Source organism: Chroicocephalus ridibundus, unplaced genomic scaffold (assembly GCF_963924245.1).
Source record: "Chroicocephalus ridibundus unplaced genomic scaffold, bChrRid1.1 SCAFFOLD_136, whole genome shotgun sequence".
NCBI classification, from domain to species: Eukaryota; Metazoa; Chordata; class Aves; order Charadriiformes; family Laridae; genus Chroicocephalus; species Chroicocephalus ridibundus.
The window spans coordinates 236,755-242,391 of record NW_026961823.1 but is presented as its reverse complement, the minus strand read 5'-3'; positions in this window follow the sequence as shown (position 1 = coordinate 242,391).

The window sequence follows — 5,637 nt, the reverse complement described above, 5'->3', positions numbered from 1 at the left end:
GTCAGCCTCGGCGCCACCGGCGCCCACCTGGCGCTGCCGCGCCAGCCTGCGAAGCATTTTCCGGTAGGGCCGCGGCTCTGGCGACAGCTCCCACGCCGGAAGAGCCAGGAGGGAAAGCCGTGCCTCGTTGGAAAGCTCTTTGGCAGCCGCTCGCGTGGCCCCACAGCCCGTGGGGCTGCGGGCTTTGCGGCGGCCGTCAGCCTCGGCGCCACCGGCGCCCACCTGCGAAGCATTTTCCGGTAGGGCCGCGGCTCTGGCCACAGCTCCCACGCCCGAAGAGCCAGGAGGGAAAGCCGTGCCTCGTTGGAAAGCTCTTTGGCAGCCGCTCGCGTGGCCCCACAGCCCGTGGGGCTGCGGGGTTTGCGGCGGCCGTCAACCTCGGCGCCACCGGCGCCCACGAGGCGCCGCCGCGCCAGCCTGCGAAGCATTTTCGGGTAGGGCCGCGGCTCTGGCCACAGCTCCCACGCCCGAAGAGCCAGGAGGGAAAGCCGTGCCTCGTTGGAAAGCTCTTTGGCAGCCGCTCGCGTGGCTCCACAGCCCGTGCGGCTGCGGGCTTTGCGGCGGCCGTCAGCCTCGGCGCCACCGGCGCATATGTGAGGCCGTCGCGCCAGCCTGCGAAGCATTTTCCGGTAGGGCCGCGGCTCTGGCCACAGCTCCCACGCCCGAAGAGCCAGGAGGGAAAGCCGTGCCTCGTTGGAAAGCTCTTTGACAGCCGCTCGCGTGGCCCCACAGCCCGTGGGGCTGCGGGCTTTGCGGCGGCCGTCAGCCTCGGCGCCACTGGCGCCCACCTGGCGCCGCCGCGCCAGCCAGTGAAGCATTTTCTGGTAGGGCCGCGGCTCTGGCGACAGCTCCCACGCCCGAAGAGCCAGGAGGGAAAGCCGTGCCTCGTTGGAAAGCTCTTTGGCAGCCGCTCGCGTGGCCCCACAGCCCGTGGGGCTGCGGGCTTTGCGGCGGCCGTCAGCCTCGGCGCCACTGCTGGCCACGTGGCGCCGCCGCTCCAGCCTGCGAAGCATTTTCCGGTAGGGCCGCAGCTCTGGCCACAGCTCCCACGCCCGAAGAGCCAGGAGGGAAAGCCGTGCCTCGTTGGAAAGCTCTTTGGCAGCCGCTCGCATGGCCCCACAGCCCGTGGGGCTGCGGGCTTTGCGGCGGCCGTCAGCCTCGGCGCCACCGGTGCCCACGTGGCGCCGCCGCGCCAGCCTGCGAAGCATTTTCCGGTACGTTACTTCCGGGTGGTCACGTGGGGAGCGGCGTCTGCCGGCCGCGTTTCCGTCGGGCGGGTGGATGGCAGGTGGCCCCCGCTCCCGGGAAGGACCCCCCCCCGCTCCCGGGACGGTTCCCCCCCCCCCCCCGCTTCCCCCTTCAGCGTCCCCGGGCTCTCAGGCCGGCCCCGGCCCCGCCCCCCCCGTCCTCCGGATCGGACCCCCCCGCGTCCTCCTGCTCAAACCCCCCCTCCCTCCCCCCCTCGCATCCCCCCCTATATGGACGGTTCTCCCCCCGCGTCCCCGGGGTCCTGGGCCGGCCCCCCCCGCTCCCGGGCCGGCGTCCCCCCGCTCCCGGTCCGGCGTCCCCCCGCTCCCGGGCCCGCAGCCCCCCTGTTCCCTGTTCCTTTGCGAGGAGACGGGCCCCGGCCCTCCTCCCCAGCCGAGGCACTGCCGGCAGATGTCCTCCCCCCGTCCTGTTCCCGACAGCGGCGGCCGCCCCTGGCTGCGCTTGGTCGCCTCTCGATGCAGGTGCCAGGAGCATCCGGGTGGGGAAAGCAGCGTCTCCAGGAGCTCCTGCTGCAGGGGGGGCTCCCGCTGGGGCGAGTGGTCGGGGAACTGCTGCCCCTTCTCTTTCTCTCCCGGAGGCCGCGGTTGTCCGCTCCTCCTCGGGGTTGTCGTGGGCTGCCTTTGCCACAGACTTGCCTGGGCTGTCTCCGTTCAGCCCCGTTCTCCCTCCTGGTGTGGGCGACCTGGGACTGGTGGACGTTTACTGGCTTTGAACAGGAGCTGCTGTGGGTGAAGCTTAAGATGCTTGAAAAACGTGAAACAGCCAGAGAACAACATCAAGGTGATTGAGCCAGAAGGTGCTTCCTGCGGCAGGGAAGAGACAGCCAAGCATTTCTGGGTGAGGAAGGGTCCCCTCTGAGTTGTCCTCAGCAGACCAGATTGCTGATATGTACCGCAGGGTCCGTAAGCGTATCCATATTCACGGTATGGCCATGGGGAAGGGTTGTGTGCGTGCAAGGCTGCACATCTGGGAAGCTTCATATCGCAAGAGCTGTAAGACACCGCTGTGTTCTCTTAGGTGGAGGATGGTCAAGTGACCAGCGCTCCAGAAGAGGAAGGGACAGAGAAAGAGAGAGGCACCTGAACTGGAAAATTCTGTGGGCAGCGCTGAAAGCAGGAGCTGCGGTGAGTCCCAGGCTTTGGGGCCGTGTCCCACTCGTCAGGAGCCTCCGTTGGCTGCAGTCTTCACAGACCTTCACAAAAGAAGGACGCTTTAGATTGCCACCTAGCTTTATGCCAGAAGTTTTTTTCCTGTCTTGGCAGAATGCCAGCTGCCAGTGTTTCTCCGTGGTCGCCCTTCCTTCTGCCGTGATGGTACAGGACAGACGGAAAGAATCCGGAGTGCTCTGCGAGTACGAGGTGCGTCTGCGATGCGCGTCTGCTTTTTTCCTGAGGTACTTGTAGTGTGGACTCTGAAGTTAACGGGAAGGATGTGCCAGCACTCCTCCTATAGTTTTTCTGTGAAATATTTTAACAAAATCCTTGTCGCTTCCCGCTGTCAGGAAAGAGGGGAGGGTAAGTGACTTCAGATTTGTAAATTCTCAGCGGCACGGACTAAGGTGAGATAAATCTCAAGGTCCATACAGAAACATTTATTAGCTTACCAAAATGGTTAGTATAGATCTTAACAAGCCCACGATAATTGGTTAGGTATATAAAAAATTACGGCAGGTGTTGGGGTGTACATTGTGTTAGTTAACACCAGGTGTAGGACAACTTACGGCAAGCGGTGCTTAAGGTCGTACTTAAGGTCATCACTTCACAGCTCTAACTGTTACTTAACAATTCCAAGAGAAAAGAGAAACTGAGGGACAGAGAGAGGAAAAGACAGAGAAAAAGACAGAGATAAAGAGATCGCGGGTCCTGGTTCCAGCGTCTTTTTCAGGGATTCTTCCCAGGCATAATCTTCTTCTTTCTTGGGAAGAATCTTCCCAGGCACTGTCTATTTCTTTTGTTTCTTTTTTGTTCCCTCGGGGCACTTGTTTTCCCCTTTTACGTTTGCTGAATCAGCACGGTCCGCCCTCCTGGCTGAGGACGGGCTCAGCTCAGGTTTCTCCCTTCTCCCCGGTGACGTGTGCCATGATTTGGGTGGAGAGACGAGTGCCATGGTCACACATGTTTAGCGTGATCTCTGTAATCTTCATTAGCACATGCAGGGCGTGCGCTTTCACGTGCGTTTCGCAGATAATGAAGCAAAGGTCACTCATGGGACACAACGGCCTCGAGAACTGAGAACGAGCGAGCTCACGGCACGAGTGGCAGAACCGACCTGTCTTCACAAGACAGTTCTCCCACACTTTCAGCCGCCAGAAGTGTGAGCCTCATCAGCTGTTTGAAGGCCAGGCCTGCGTTATTTATTTCCTTGCGAGTGTTTGAGGCGTTCCACTGAAGGCTTGGAGGGGCTCCTGCCCCTTGGCAGGGAATTTACAGTCCGTCCCTCACAATCCTAAAACCAAAATAAAGTCTGTCCTGGAGCACGTTACGCCTCTGCAAAGCTTACTTCCCTCCATTTATTTTTCTCTTCCTGAAAGCATATTCTTCTCTTTCTGGGTGCTCACTGTCAAACGATACTGTGAAAATAATTCTGTACTAGAAGAGGGAAGGAACTGTTTGTAAGAGTTCGCATGTCCAGAAGAAGCAGGCTTTGCTTTCACGATAAAAACTTTATGCTTTCTCAGTCAATAAGTCTTTAAAATATTTCACAGCGGTACTCGAAAACCTCACTGAGATACTGGCATCTGTCCTAAAGGCGATCGAGGTCAAAGAGGAGACATGGACAAAACGGGACAAACGGGCATCGCCTCTCTGCGTTCTCCAGGCTTTGCCGTGAAGCATCAGCAGCGTTTAACTCGTGACGGCGAATCCTGTGGTTTTGGTTGTGGTTTTGGTGAGTTACGGCTTCAACAATGTCCTTTTTCTCTAACCTCGGGAGGAAGTTCATTTCCTTCCGCAGGCCCAAGTGCCGCGCGTCTCCCCCCAGTTGCTGGCATCGCCGGCCTTTGGGTTCTCGGTTGGAACAGTCGAGATACCATAAAAACGCGTTCCTCCGCGCCTTCAGCACAGCCAAAAGCATTCGCGAATCTGCCGGTCCTTTTTGGTAGCCCTACGGATTGCGGCGCCGGCGATTTGATTCCCCGCCCCCAAAAGTAAAACCATTTGGAGGAGTTTTTTCTCTCACTGATTTTTCTATGTTAAATGAAGCTAAAAAAAAAAAAGTGAGAGTTGTATAATCGACAAACTGACTTGCGTAGTTTAAACTGCAGCCGCCTAAATGGCTGTAGTGTACAATTTATGAGGTGTACCTGGGCAGTTAGGTATTTGTTCGAAATGTTTAAAAGGAGAGACAACTGAATGTTACGCGGTTTTCCCCCCCGTTTTTTTGGCAGAGTGCTCTGAAGTACTTCTGTCTGGCTTTCAGTGCCGCCTTTTCCCGGCAGCCAGTAGTGTCTCTCTCGGGCAGCGCCGCTGCCCCGATGTCCCTCCTCCTCCTCGTGTAGCACACAAAAACCCCCCCGTGGTCAAATCATAGCTGTGTATTTTGGAGACGGATAGTTTAATAGTATCCGTTCACAGCTGTGCAAGTTAAATTAGCGCCGAAGGAAAGCCAAGTACTTTCACAGGGTAAGTATTTTCACTGGGTGGATGTAAACTTCATGCACACCTTCTCAGGGAAAGGGAAAGGGCCAGGCGTTTCCCAGCACCAGCCGGAGGGTTCGCCCTTACGCTAAGAACGTGTTCAAAATGGCACTGATTAGTCTTAATCCTGACTTTTAAGAGTTCAGATGGCGCTGGCTTTTGAAGGCTGTGCTGTATTTCGAGCTGAGCTGTTTCCCCAGCTCCTGTCCCGTCCCTCCGTCTGACGGAATTCCTCTGCTCTCTTCTGTGCTGTTTTTTTGGGATGCTGAGCTATAATTGGGGATTTTTGTTTTCCAGGTGCCTCGTCGTAGGCGTCTCGTGCTGCTCGAGAGATGCCCCAGCCCAGGTTTGCAGCCGGTGGCGGAGCCCCCCTGAGGAGAAGGGGCCAGCCCTGGGTCTGGGCGTTTTGAGCCTTTTTTTGGGGTGAATAGAAGGGTGTCTGTGTGTGTGTGTGTGTGTGTCTTGGGGGGTGATGGTGTCATTTGGGGCACCCCGATGTCACTGGGGCAGCGATGATGCAGCAGAGGAGCAGGTGAGTGGGAGATGGGGGGGGGTTACGTGGAGTTGCCCCCCCAAAAGAAGTGGGTCGCGGCCCCAAAATGTCTGAAAATTCTTGGGATGCATTAAAAAATGTGAAAACCTGTAACTATGGGCAGGAGGCGTTGAAATAGGGAATGAGAAATATACATATATATAAATTATGTATGTAAAAGTTCAAAATAAAAACCTCTGT